This window comes from Eschrichtius robustus, chromosome 7, assembly GCF_028021215.1.
Source record: "Eschrichtius robustus isolate mEscRob2 chromosome 7, mEscRob2.pri, whole genome shotgun sequence".
Lineage (NCBI taxonomy): Eukaryota > Metazoa > Chordata > Mammalia > Artiodactyla > Eschrichtiidae > Eschrichtius > Eschrichtius robustus.
In genome coordinates this window covers 84,339,349-84,354,120 of record NC_090830.1, presented here as the reverse complement: position 1 = coordinate 84,354,120, position 14,772 = coordinate 84,339,349, and positions in this window count along the sequence as shown.

Genomic DNA, 14,772 nt, shown 5'->3' with positions numbered 1-14,772 from the left:
GAATTGTTGAGGCCAAAGATAAGCACATTTTTAAGGCTTTGATACATATTGCCAATTTGCCATACCTTTAAGATAGATAAAATATCATTTAAAATATAATTTTAGGCCCAGTTTTTAAGAGTCATTTTTATTAGAAATGGATATGGAACTTGCTCAAAGAACATTTTGATCTCTAAATTCATTTGGCTTTTTTTCCCCATATTGATGTAATCAGTTTTGTAAATGTTCCCTTGGTCATACTGGTGGTCCAGGGATTCCCAGCCTCTCAGGCAGGGGAAACTGAAGAATGATATCAGATCCCACCGCATCCCTTAATGTACGTATACTAAATCATAAGACACTCTCTTTTTTTTTAAAAAAAAAGCATAATTTTCTTAAAAACTAATTATATATCTATAACAGTTAAGCACAGAAAGGGAAACTTTTCTCTTGACTTTGTAGGCCAGGTGTTACTGTCTACATATTGATGGCCTGCCTGATAGCAAGAGAATTCTCCATCTTTTACCCAAGTTCCAAGTGTTTTATTTGCCTCGTACACCAGGTTCCACCTATTAATCCCCCTACTGTTTCCATTTCAAGGCCCTTTACTTTTTCTACAGTACCCTGTAGATTATCTACAGGTATCCTCTCCTTAGTCTGGGTTGTAGACATGCTCAGAATTCAATCCTCCCTTTGGCCCAAATAGGGAAGAGTTAGACCCAACTCGGACATTTGTTAGAGGAATGAACATCAGGATCCAAAACAGAAAAAAAATATGTCTGAGCTAAAGACCCTGAAAGGAATCCCAAAATCAGAATTTGGTGAGGTCTTATACAAATGCCAAGTCCAAAAAGCAGATGAGTCCAAAATCACAAATGAGGTTTCCAGGCAAGATTCAGGAGCCAGACAGAAAGTTAGAAGAATGAGAGGCATTCCTCCCATTCAGATATTCCAGGTCAATTTCTGTTACCATCTTTAGAGTGAATATGACTTACCTTTTTTGGATACTGGAGGTGTCAGACTATTTTAAGAGTAACGACAGAGAGTAGCCACAAAGGTTCAACTAAATATAATATTTAACAAATTCCAAAAGATAATTTATAAATTGGAATAACCAGTAAAGTTTCTATCTATCATTTCACTATATGCATTAAAATTTATTTCAGGAAGATTTTGTTCAGAAAAGTCTTTTTTCACCTTCTGTTGGCCCACATGGAAATTACGTTTGCTGTCCTTATATATTTTAAAAGGTTGAAAAGATAAATACCACTGTGAGTTCATTCAACTAAAAGTTAAGTATGTACATTACAACCACCTATTAAAAGCCATTAAGATGTAATTAGTCTGTTTAATAATCAAGTATTCAGTGCATCAAAGATTCAGTTTTCTTAAGGATCAATCATAAGTATATTAACAACTCATAGGCTTGCTTTGACAGTTGGATAAAACACTGAACTCTTTAACAGATATCTATTTAAAAGAGTGCTGCAAATGAAGCGATGAAAGGGGAAGAGAGAACAAAAAACAATCCAAACCAGATAAGATGATGTCACGTGTGGAAGGACATGTCAAAGCCAGATTTGTTCTTTCTCTCTCTCTCTCTCTCTCTCTCACACACACACACACAGTAATTATAGAACATAACCTGGAGTGATAAAGATGAACATTTCAAAGACAGTCTAGATTTCCTCCCAGGAACCGATTAAAATGGGCCAAAACAGAATCAAACATAAGAGAAACATTTATATGCAACGTAAACAAGAAACAATGCCAATTACATACTACAACCGGGAAGAAACTTCAGCTAGGTATAACGAATGGCTTAAATTGAAAGAAGAAAATTCACAAGACATAAATTCATTTCTCAAGATAACAGCACTGTGGAAAATAAATGAAAAATTTCTTGAAAATACCTAATTACTGCAATTTGGAGAGAGAAGAAGAGATATGGGTAGTAAGAGGAAACGTGGGACTATTCTCCATGGGACCTGCTGCTTCACTGTAGATTACTGGAATTCCATTAGTGGGGAGCTTAAAAATGGAGTGATTGGCCCTCCTGTATAGATTCTCTCCATCCTGAACCCTTACAGTTCATGAACTCGGTCGGCTGGGGAGAGAGGCCTGCAGCACAGAGGGACAGGGTGTGAGGATAAGGTTAGATCAGGGGAAGAACTTGGAACATAGTAGTTCCTGTGTTGTGAGGGAATGGAAACAACCCCCCAAATGGAAAAAAACTAGGTCTCGGGGCTTTAATCTGAATTTTCAGAAACGAGGCAAGTGCTCCCTGACCCAAGGGAGCACTTTATAAAATCTTCCTCACATCCCCCGCCCACTTCCACCAACCTATGAATTAATTCTTGTGTTTGGTATGAGGTAAGGGTAAAAGTTCATCTTTTTGCATGTGGATACCCAATTGTCCCAGCACCATCTGTTGAAAAGACTATTATTTCCACAATGAATTGTCTTGGTACCTTCCTCACAAGTCATAAACATAGTGACTTTTTTCTGGTCTTTTAATCCTGTGACACTGATCTCTATGTCTCACCTTACAGCAGTAGCACACTGTTTTAATAACTGTAGCTTTCTCTTTTTATTGAAGTACAGTTGATTTACAATGTTGCATTAGTTTCTGGTGTACAGCAAAGTGATTCAATTATACATATATATACATATTCTTTTTTATATTCTTTTCCATTATAGTTTATTATAGGATATTGAATATAGTTCCCTGTGCTATACAGTAGGATGTTGTTCATCTGTTTTATATATAGTAGTTTGTATCTGCTAATCCCAAACTCCTAATTTATCCCTCCCCAACCCCCTTTCCCCTTTGGTAACCATAAGTTTGTTTTCTAAGTCTATGAGTCTGCTTCTGTTTTGTAAATAAGTTTATTTGTATCATTTTTTAGATTCCACGTATAAGTGATAGCATATATCTGTCTTTCTCAATCTGACTTACTTCACTTAGTATGATAATCTCTAGGTCCATCCATGTTGTTGCAAATAGCATTATTTCATTCTTTTTTATGGCTGAGTAATATTCCATTGTATATATATATATATACCACATCTTCTTGATCCACTCATCTGTCGATGGACATTTACGTTGCTTCCATGTCTTGACTATTGTAAATAATGCTGCAATGAACATTGGGGTGCATGTATCTTTTCAAATTAGGGTTTTGTCCAGATACATGCTCAGGAGTGGTACTGCTGGATCATATGGCAACTGTATTTTTAGTTTTTTAAGGAACCCCCATACTGCTTTCCACAGTGACTGCACACATTTACATTCCCACCAACAGTGTAGGAGAGTTCCCTTTTTCCTACACCCTCTCCAACATTTGAATAACTGTATATAGTTAAGTTTTGAAATCGGAAAGTGAAAGTCCTCCAACTTTGGAGGTTTTTTTCAAAATTGTTTTGGCTATTCTAGGTCTTTTGCATATTTATGTAAATTTTGGGATTTGCTTGTCAATTTCTGGCCAAAAAAAGCCTTCTGAAATTTTGATAGGAAATACATTGAATTTATAGATAAATTTGGGGAAAACAATATTTTACCGATATTGAGTCTTCCAATTCATGTAGACTATTTCTCCATTTATTTAGATCTTCGTAATTTTTCTCAGCAAAGTTTTGTCATTTTCAGTGCACAAGTCTTGTACGTCTTTTGTTAAATTTATTTCTAAGTATTTTATTCATTTTTATGCTATGGTGAATATAAATGTATTAATTTCACTTCAAGATTATACCAGATCTTCTTATGATAGATTTTGCAGGGGGACAAGTGGAATAAAGGAGGCTTACGTTCTTGTCTCATTCAAGATTAAGATATGGCTACTGATTAGCCCAAGGTGTCAATAAATATTGTGAATTTAGCTATGTACGTTAAAAAAATTTAGGAGTAACCTTAAAAATATTTGAAATAGGACATATAATTTCCAAATTACCAACAACAACAAAAAAATAAATGGAGCAAAGCCACACATAACAAAAGATGGGACAAAGAGGAGAGAAATAAATAGTAAGAAAGAATAAGTAAATGCTTTACCACTGAGGTCTGGAACAATGCAAGGATGTCTGCTCTTACCATTCATATTCAGCGTAGTACTGGAAGTTCTAGGGATTACAATAAGCCAAAAAAAAAAAAAAGAAAGAAAGAAAGAAAGAGCATACAGATTGGAAGAGAAGAAATAAAACTGTCTCTATTTTCAAATGATATGATTCTGTACATAGAAATTCTCAAAGAATCTCCCAAAAAAACTCCAAAAACTAATAAGTAAGTTCATCAAGGTCACAGGATAGAAAATCAACAGAAAAAAATCAACTGCATTTTTATATTTTAACAATAAATGTGCAGAAACCAGAATTTAAAAACAATACCACTTACAATCACTCCAAAGAAAATAAACTACTTAGATATATACTTAACAAAGCATGTGTAAGATTTCTATGCTAAAAATTACAAAATACTGGTGAAGGAAATCAAGGACCTAAAAAATGGGTTTAACGTAGTTCCTATCAAAATTCCAGCAATGTTTTCTGTAAGACATTTTTATAATTTTATATAATATATATTATATATAATTTATATTTTATTTATAGACAAAGACCCTAGAATAGCTAAATAATCTTCAAAAAAAAAAGAAGAAAAAAGTGGGAAGAATCATTATACCTGATATTAAGGCTTACGATCTAGCCAAGTAATGCTAACAATGTGCATGGGCAAATGGATAGACATATAGATAAATGGAACAGAACAGAGAGCCTAAAAATAGAGCCACAAAAATATGCTCAACTGATTTTTTACAAAGATGCAAAAGCAATTCAGAGGAAAAAGAATAGCAAATGGTGCTAGATCAATTAGACACCCATAGCAAAAACATGAAAAAAAAACCCAAGTAATTTTTATTTTTGTTGTACTTTTCTGTGTTTTCTGAATTTGTGCTTAGAAAATATCTTGGCTGAAATGACAACTGTTTTCTGAATAGGAGAGAAAAAAAATCACATTTATATCTCATGAAAAAATATGTAAGAGTACATTCTATTCATTCAAAATTTTGCCTCATAAGATAAACTGACCAAGGAGTCTTCAGCACAATTTTAGGGTAGATATAAAGGAACATTATATCCTGGATCTCTATGCCAGTCACATACTTGGTTGCAGTAGATTGCATTAGAGATTTGTTAATAATATGCCTTGTAGGAGTCAACAGAACTGTTAGATTTGTGAAAACATAATTAGCATCACAAGAAAAACAAAACATAAAAGCAATCAGAGGTCTTGATCCTTTGTACAAAAGTAGAAATGCAATTGTTTTCCCTGGAAAATGTTTAAAGGCCTATTGTGTCTGCAAGGCTACTGTGTCTCAACTTGTTTGGGTACAACTGGGCTGAGATGAAAAGCAGGATGTCATTCAAGGGAGCCAGCTGACTTCTCTGCAGATATACTGCTGAGTTGACAGACAGGGGCTGCACTGGTACCAGAGAGCTGGCAATCAAAAGCCATATCTGTTAGGACTCAATGTAAGAAGTAGTTAAGTAGTTACAGCAATGCATTTCTCTAAATTCCAAGTTTCCTCTAGCCTATTACTACTTAAGGAAAGCTGTGAGAAATATGAACAGAAATAGTACTGGAGAAAATCAAAACCTACTGTTATAGGCTGAATCATGTTCCCCATCATTCATTTGTTGAACAAGTTCCTAACCCCTAGTACCTCAGAATATGCCTGTATTTGGCGATAGGGCCTTTAAAGAGGTAATTAAGGTAAAATGAAGTCATAAGGGCCTTAATATGGGTGGTGTTCTTTTAAGAAGAGATTAAGATGCAGGCAACACGTAGATGGAGAGGCAACCCTGTGAGAACACAGCCAGAAGGTGGCCATCTGCAAGCCCAGGAGAGAGGCCTCAGAAGGAACCAAACCTGCTGACACCTTGATCTTGGGCTTCTGTCCTCTAAAATTGTGAGAAAATTAATTTCTGTTGTTTAGTCCACCCAGTCTCTGATATTTTGTTACGGCAGCCCTAGCAAATTAATACTCCTAGGAACACTCGAATGTCAAAAAGCTCCTATAGTCCTTTCTTAAAAATAAAAAAAAATTGTAATCAATATATATCAAAGAACAAAGGGATCTTAATTTGTCTACTCTGCTTTTGGAAGACATCTAGTTTTCTTGAAAATAAAATAGCAAAAAAGAAATTATACACACAGACATACACATGTTGGAAGGTATTTTATACTTAGAAAGCAATTTGCCCTCCCTTTCTCATAGTACATGGAGTGCCACGATCCTTGCTGAGTGCAAACCCTTATTCCCAAAGCTGAAAGTGGTGAGACTTGAAACCCCAGGAAACCCCCAGGCAAAGCTGTGCCACTGTCTTTGAAGTTTTGCTTGGAAGAGACACGAGAGGTTACATCATCCAACATCCCACCAGTGAGGGAATCTTTCTGGAGTGCCCCTGACAGGCAGGTATCTCAGAGTGTACAGGGGCCAAAACACAGGAGACCACTTATGTATTGCAAGAATTCCAGCTGTTAGATAGTTCCTTCTAATATTCAGCTGAAACCTACATCAGTGACCCCAAGTTCTACCCTCAGATTTGTATTTGAAAATGTCGGTAGAAGGGCTGGGCACTCCCGGTTTCGATGGCAACCCCTGCATCCCAAGCTTCTCTGGGTCCTCCTGAGATTCTTTCATTGACTCACAAGAGGGAGATTAGAAACCCCCAGGGGTTGAGAAACCCCTGCTTTCTCAATCTCCCACATCTAAAGATGCTGAGAAAGATGATATTGACATCAGTATCAGAGGATTCTGACTCAGATTGAAATCCTTTCACTGTGGTCAAGTGGAGCATTTTCAGACACACAGACTTGTCTAAGGTTCCATTTGCTGATGTGGATCCCAGGCAGGAGCAGCTCCGTCTTGGACCTAGAATGTTATTTCAACACTGGAATTCCATGTGGCTGACAGGGTCTTGGTGCTCCAGCCGGGTGTCAGGCCTGAGCCTCTGAGGTAGGAGAGCCGAGTTCAGGACATTTAGACCACCAGGAACCTCCTGGCTCCACATAATATCAATCAGCGAGAGGTCTCCCAGAGATCTCCATCTCAATGCTAAGACCTAGCTCCACTCAACGACCAGCAAGCTCCAGTGCTGGACGCCCTATGCCAAACAACTAGCAACACAGGAACACAACCCCACCCGTTAGCAGAGAGGCTGCCTAAAATCATAATAAGTTCACAGACACCCCAAAACACATCACCGGACGCGGCCCTGCTCACCAGAAAGACAAGATCCAGCCTCATCCACCAGAACACAGGCACCAGTCCCCTCCACCAGGAAGTCTACACAACCCACTGAACCAACCTGACCCACTGGGGGCAGACACCAAAAACCACGGGAACGGGCTTCCCTGGTGGCGCAGTGGTTGAGAATCTGCCTGCCAATGCAGGTGACACGGGTTCGAGCCCTGGTCTGGGAAGATCCCACATGCCGCGGAGCGACTGGGCCTGTGGGCCACAATTACTGAGCCTGCGCATCTGGAGCTTGTGCTCCGCAACAAGAGAGGCCACAATAGTGAGAGGCCCGTGCACCGTGATGAAGAGTGGCCCCTACTTGCCGCAACTAGAGAAAGCCCTCGCGCAGAAACGAAGACCCAAGACAGCCATAAATAAATTAATTAATTAATTAAATTTAAAAAAAAAACAACAGGAACTATGAACATGCAGTCTGCGAAAAGGAGACCCCAAACACAGTAAGTTAAGCAAAATGAGAAGACAGAGAAACACACAGCAGATGAAGAAGCAAGGTAAAAACCCACCAGACCAAACAAGTGAAGAGGAACTAGGCAGTTTACCTGAAAAAGAATTCAGAGTAATGATAGTAAAGATGATGCAAAAATCTTGGAAATAGAATGGAGAAAATACAAGAAACGTTTAACAAGGACCTAGAAGAACTAAAGAGCAAACAAACAATGATGAACAACACAATAAATGAAATTAAAAATTCTCTAGAAGGAATCAACAGCAGAATAACTGAGGCAGAAGAACGGATAAGTGACCTGGAATATAAAATAGTGGAAATAACTACTGCAGAGCAGAATAAAGAAAAAAGAACGAAAAGAATTGAGGACAGTCTCAGAGACCTCTGGGACAACATTAAACGTACCAACATTCGAATTATAGGGGGTCCCAGAAGAAGAAGAGAAAAAAAAAGGGACTGAAAAAATATTTGAAGAGATTATAGTTGAAAAATTCTCTAATACGGGAAAGGAAATAGCCAATCAAGTCCAGGAAGCACAGAGAGTCCCATACAGGATAAATCCAAGGAGAAACATGCCAAGACATATATTAATCAAACTATCAAAACTTAAATACATCTAAGGAGGGAGTTGCAGGCATCAGAGTCCTAAAAAAAAAAAACTTAAATACAAAGAAAAAATATTAAAAGCAGCAAGGGAAAAACAACCAAGAACGTTTTAAAACTTTCCTTCATACAAATTAATTTGTAACTTGGTGGTTGCAGAACCTAGAATTCTGATCGTTTCCAAACTCTATACCAAGACAGCCCTCCACAGCCACAAACTCTTTTGCCTCCAAAGGATTTAGGAGGAAAACTGAGAAGTTAACTGCTTGAAATATTTCATCAGAGAATGGAGAGTTCATCCATTTTCCTTCTCTTTTATTCCTGTACCTTTAAATCCCAAGATCAACGAATCTATAGTGTTTAATATTTTTAAATAAAACTCAAGGAATCAGTGTGTATAGAAAGATTTGGGGCCAGAAACCCTGGATTTGAATTCTAGGTCAGTTATTGACAAGCTAACCTTGGGAACTATCTTACTCTTTAGAATCTGCCCTGCCTGCCTCCCAAAAGGGTGACAAGTTAACATGGAAAAGAAGCAGGAATTTTGGGGGGGGGGGGGGGAGGGGGTTGGAGCTGAATGTATATGAGTTTTATTTTAGACATTTATGACTTTATGGCAATATATATTTGATGTGCTTTACGACATGCAAGGACTTGTTAGATAAGCAAATGAGGAAAAAGTTAAGAAAAGAGTAAAGAAAAGGGGAAAAGTAACAATTAATCAACAGGGTGGAAACAAGATGCAAGAGCTATTGTAATCATTGTAGAAAGGAAAGACTTCCCAATGAGTAAACACACACATACACGAAACTATATATTTGTTAAAAGATAAATTCCTTCCCCCAAAATGAAGCATAAAATTTTATTTTGATTTTGGTGTCAACCGTTTTTCTCTGACCCTGCACCCAGGCAGCTAAATGCTGCCAGAGAACTCAGACAAAAGGACAAATAGGAATCACCATCAATTCAGGATTGCCTCCCTCGGACGGACCCATGGCACCCCACATTCCATGACTACAGTTCTCTGGTCCATTGTCTCTTCTATGAACACTTCAGAACTCATCTAACCTGCGCTATTGTTATGGCTAATTTTATATGTCAACTTGGCTAGACCATGGTATCCAGATACTTGGTCAAACATGTTTGGATTCTGCCGCAAACGTATTCTTTAGATGAAATTAACATTTAAATTAATAGACTTTAAGTAAAGCCAATTACCCTCCATGGTGTGGATGGGCCTCATCCAATCAGCTGAAGACCTTAAGAGAAAAGACTGAGGTCCTCAGAGGAACAGGGAATTCTGCCAGCTGATTGCCTTCAGACTTGAACTGCAACATCAACTCTTCCCTAGGTCTCTACTGCAAGCTTACCCTGCAGATTTTGGACTTCTCTCTGCCTCTCTCTCTCTCTCTCTCTCTTTAATAATAATATGTATATATGTATTTCTGGTTCTGTTTCTCTGGAGAACTCTGAGTACTACAACCATCATCCCCGGTCCCTGCTGCCATCTTTCACACACACAGTCTCTCATCAGATGACCTGATCCTTTATTTCACATAGACATAGATGCTGTGAAATTCAAAGAATATTTTTCAGTTTCTTCCTATTTGACTTCCCAGTGGCATTTAATACAACTCTTCTTTCTTGAAACACTCATGTCTGGACATCCAAAATACTCCAGAACCCTAATTTCCCTCCTCCCTCTCTGGAACCTCTTCTCACAGTGCTTTGCAGTTCTTTCCTCCTCAGAGCAATCCTTCTCGATGCTGGAATTCTCCTGGGCTCAGTTCTAAGCCCTCTCTCTGCAGAGCCTACTCTCTCCCCAAGGGACTTCATCCACAAGCACAGTTTCAATTACCGCCTGTGCAACTGCTGACTCCAGCCCAGATTTCTCTGAGGTCTAGATTCATGTAGTCAACTCTCCTCTGACAGCTCCACCTGGATACTAAAATGTTGTAATTTTATTTTGTCAGATCAGAAGACTAGTTTTCTGTGGGGAGAAGGGAGCTAGCATCCAAAAGAGGCAGCTGGGTAACATTTTGCTTCACTTTTGTGCAGAATATTAATTAATATTAATTAATAAGATGACTTCAGGCAGGAACAAATCACTTAGGTCTAGATAAACTACAGAACTTACATTTGGTTGAAATTATCACCCAAACAATGGCTTTCACAAGCAATCTCATCTATTTCTGAATTATTTGAAAATAATGCAAGATTAGTTTTGGAAGCAACTGATAGTTTTAGAAATTATAAAGATATATAATCTTTTATTAATTTTGTAGACATACTTCCAATAACACTCTTGCGATTAAGAAATCTGACAAAATAATTTCAGCAAATGTGTTTCATTTGCTTAGCAAATTATTTATGATTTTTAGCTCATTGACAGGCTGGTACTTGAAACAAAATAATTTAGAGTCTAGTAATATTGATATCTATAGATAAAATTAGTGCACAGCAGTTTGAGACAATAACTTAGAATAAAAGTAGATTTATGTGTTGGCGTTCTCAGAGTTTCAACTTGTGTGGCCCAAGCATCCTTCCTAAAATAAAAGAGAGTAAAAGAAAAAAACATTATCAAAATATGTGAGTTGCTTTGGTGACCGTGGACAACTCCCCATAGTGACTTTGCCAAAGTACTGGCATAATTAATATACCCTTATATTAATAAGGGTGTGTCAACCTGTGGCTGACAGAAGAGCAGTGACAACGTAGCATGGATGTTCCCAAGTCAGGCTGTAGAGAGGACACAAGGAACTATGATGAAGGCAATTGGTCAAGGTTTTCATTTAAGGCTTTTTATAATCCAACTAAAAAGTAAACATTTTCCATTAAGAAAACAGGCATAAGAGATTAATATTTTAAAAGAACCAACTATAAGTCCTGGGAAATAAAAACATGGTCATTAAAATTGTTTTAAAATGGATTGATTCAAGTTCAATAAACTCCAGATCGGACAGAGTTCAATTAAACTGGTGAATTAAAGTGGACATCAATGAATTGGAAGCTCTCTGAGGATTTTACCCAAAGAGAGATTAGAAGATTAAAAAGTATGAAAAAGAAAGTAAGAGATATGGAGACTAGATTGAACGGCTCCAATATATGTCTAATAAGAGTTCCCAAAGTAAAAAGTAGAGGGAATGGAGAAGCAATATAAAGAAACAATGGTCAAGAATTTTCTAGCGTTAAAACAGGAGTTTTTTAAATCAAAAGCAAAATAAGAGGAATAGATATAAATCCACACCTAGATAAGCTGCGATGATGATGCAAAAATGAAGAATACAGAGAAAGCATAAAAGCTATAAGAAAAGACAATTAAGTTGCTCTCAAATTCTCATAAACAACAACATATCTCAGAAAACAATGGGATGGCATCTCTCAGTGCTAAAGGGACATAAAAAAAATTTGTCACCTGGAATTACATATTTACAAACCTTCAGTCATAAGTTATGGCAAAATAAATACATTTCAAGACTTACAAAACAGAAAGCTTACCGTTCACACATCCTCACTGAAAGAATTACTGAAAAATATATTTCAACAAGAAAAAAAATTGAACACAGAAGTTCGTTATACAGAAAACAATAGTGAGTAAAAAAAGTGACCAAAAATTGTCTGTAAATATAATAATAAAACTAAAATATTTGTATTAAAAATACGGAAACAAAGCATTAGAAAACAATAACAAGAGAGGCAGAACAAAAGAACAGTATGTAATAAAGTGTGCTAAAGCCTTTTTCTACTTTTTCTATGTTTGAAAGAGAATAGAGAGATATTAAAATGCATAAATACACAATTAATATATATGTTCAAACTTAAGAGTAACCATTACAAAAAATATAACTAACATTGACTTGCCAAACAGAAGGGAGAATAAGAGAAAATTAAGAAAATTTTATCAATTCAGATGGCAGAAAAGGAGATAAAAACGAATCCAAAAAGAGTTATGATAAGCAATAAAAATTAGATGTAGAGATAAGGTTAAACAGTTCAACAATCATGCAAAACATAAATGCTTTAAATTTGTCTGGAAAAAAGATAATTATAGGAATTTGGTTTTTAATCTATATATATATGCTGCCTATTAGAGGTACACATAAAATAATATAACACAAAAGCCCAAACCTAGGAGGCAAGATGATCCATCAACATAAATATTAGGCAAAAGATATGAATTATCAGAAATACAGATCAGGCTTTGTGAAAGTTCAAAAGAGAGAGAGACTAGAGAGAGAAGGAACCCGTGCAATACAGCACTAGACCAGGAAATTCTTCCCGGAAGAGGAGACATTTGAGTTGAGTCTTGAGGAATGGATTGGATCGGGCTTGGTAGGGATGGAAACGAGCATCCATGCTGAGGAATCATGGGATTTGTAAATGGAGGGGTTGACAGCCATATGGGACTTGCCACATTAGTTTTAGGCAAAGGGAGTCACTGAAATTTTGTGTATCAGGAAATAACATTATAGTCTCAAATCCCAAAGATTGTAGGTATCAGCGAGTAGATGGAAGGAGGACTATGAGAAAATGAATAAATACACACTTCGGGAGGTTCCTGATGTCACAGGCTTCCAGTACAAGTTCTGGAGATTAACATGCTTGCAGGTCCAGTGGAAAGTGACCTATTTTCCTAGAACTTTGTTTTTCAGCAGGACAGTTGGGAGCCTGGGTTCTAGTCTTGCTCTACTAATATGGTACAGGGTGTGAACCAGATTCCCATCCTTAGGAAATCACCGCCATGTGGCATTTCCCATACAATTCCTCCTTCCTCTAGCTTTGGTTGGGGCAGGGTGAATTAGAAAAGTAAAGCTATAGGAGCAGAGAAAAAGATACCTTAAGCTCCTACCATCTTCAAGAAACCATGTAAGCACTTCACTTCTGTATTGTGGGAGAACTACCTAAGATTGTCCTCTACATCAGTGATTATGATTTCTTAAGTGTTATTTCTGTTCCCCATAGTCTACAACCAGATTTTCATCTGGCTTTGCATTTTTATTTTCCCAGAAGTCTTTTTTTCTCATTATCTTTTTATTATGTTATGTTTTAAATACATACAAAACTAGAGCTATCATGTCATCTATAAGTATTAATGGTTAACTGTGTATCTCTAAAAGGTGACTCCTCTTTTGAAGAAATATCAACAATTCCACAATCATACCTAAAACAGTTCATGATAATGCCTTAGCATAAACACATATACAATCAGTGTTCAGATTTTTCCAAACATCTTATCAGGTTTTTATTAAACAGTTGGTTTATTTGAAACAAATCAGTTTGGTTGATATGAGTCTTAAATCTCTTTTAATTTGTCGATTTCCTCTATTTTTCTTATTTTCCTTGAATGTTTATGTGCTTTGGTTTTTAGCTGTTGTTTTGTTTTGTTTTTCTGTAGAAACCAGGTCATTTGTTCTGTAGCATTTCCTACACTTTTGGATTTTGCTGATAGCATCCCTGTGGTATCATTAACATGTTCCTTTGTCCCCTGTGCGTCCTGAAAATTGGTGTTTGAGCTAGAGCTTCATCAGGGTCAGAGTTAGAGTGAAGTTCTAGGAAAATAGGTCACTTTCCAGTGGACCTGCAAGCAGGATGATCTCCAAAGCTTGTACTGGAAGACAGTAACATCAGGGACACCATGAAGTGTATATTTATTCCTTCTCCCACATTCCTCCTTTGTGTATTTGCGTGTGCGTGTGCATGCATGTGCACATACATACATAAGCAAGACTATTTCAAAGGTGGTGGTGTTTATTTCCATCAGGACACACATAAATATCTGGTTGTCTCTCATATTGTGATGTTTGCCATTTATACGCGTTGTCCGACTCCGTTGCTTGGATTCACTAAAGCTTTAGAGATCACAAAATGGTTTAACTCTATCATTCTTTGAATATCAGCTGAAATTCTTCTATACAGGGAAGCTATTTCTCCTCAACCCATTATCCAGAGGAAGAAATCCTAAAATAAAAGAAGGATAAATGTTTGATATTTTCCCTTTATTTTCCCGATTTTAAAACAATAAGGTGATTCCCTAACATCCTTCAAAAGTTACTGATGAGTTTTCCACTATTATTATCATTATGAACACATGCATTGAAACTTATTTGATATGTTTTAATCCATTGCAATTATTATCCTTCTGGTTGACCAATTTGTCCCATCTTTAGCCAGTAGGAACTTATTCAGGTAATCTCCTAAGTACTTTGACACATCTCTAGTAGTATTTTATAGCTTCTTTGCTATCTAGTACGACAAATTATTTTAGGCTCATCCTGAACCTTTTCTTCCTCGGAGCTGGAATCAATCAATTATCCAAGAAGCTCTGGTTCCTCTCAGTGGTAAATGGTATTAGAAATGACAGTCTGAACACTAGGAATGCTCACTGCTTACTGGGCTGGGCATTACTTCTCGGCCTTCTTAGTCAACAGA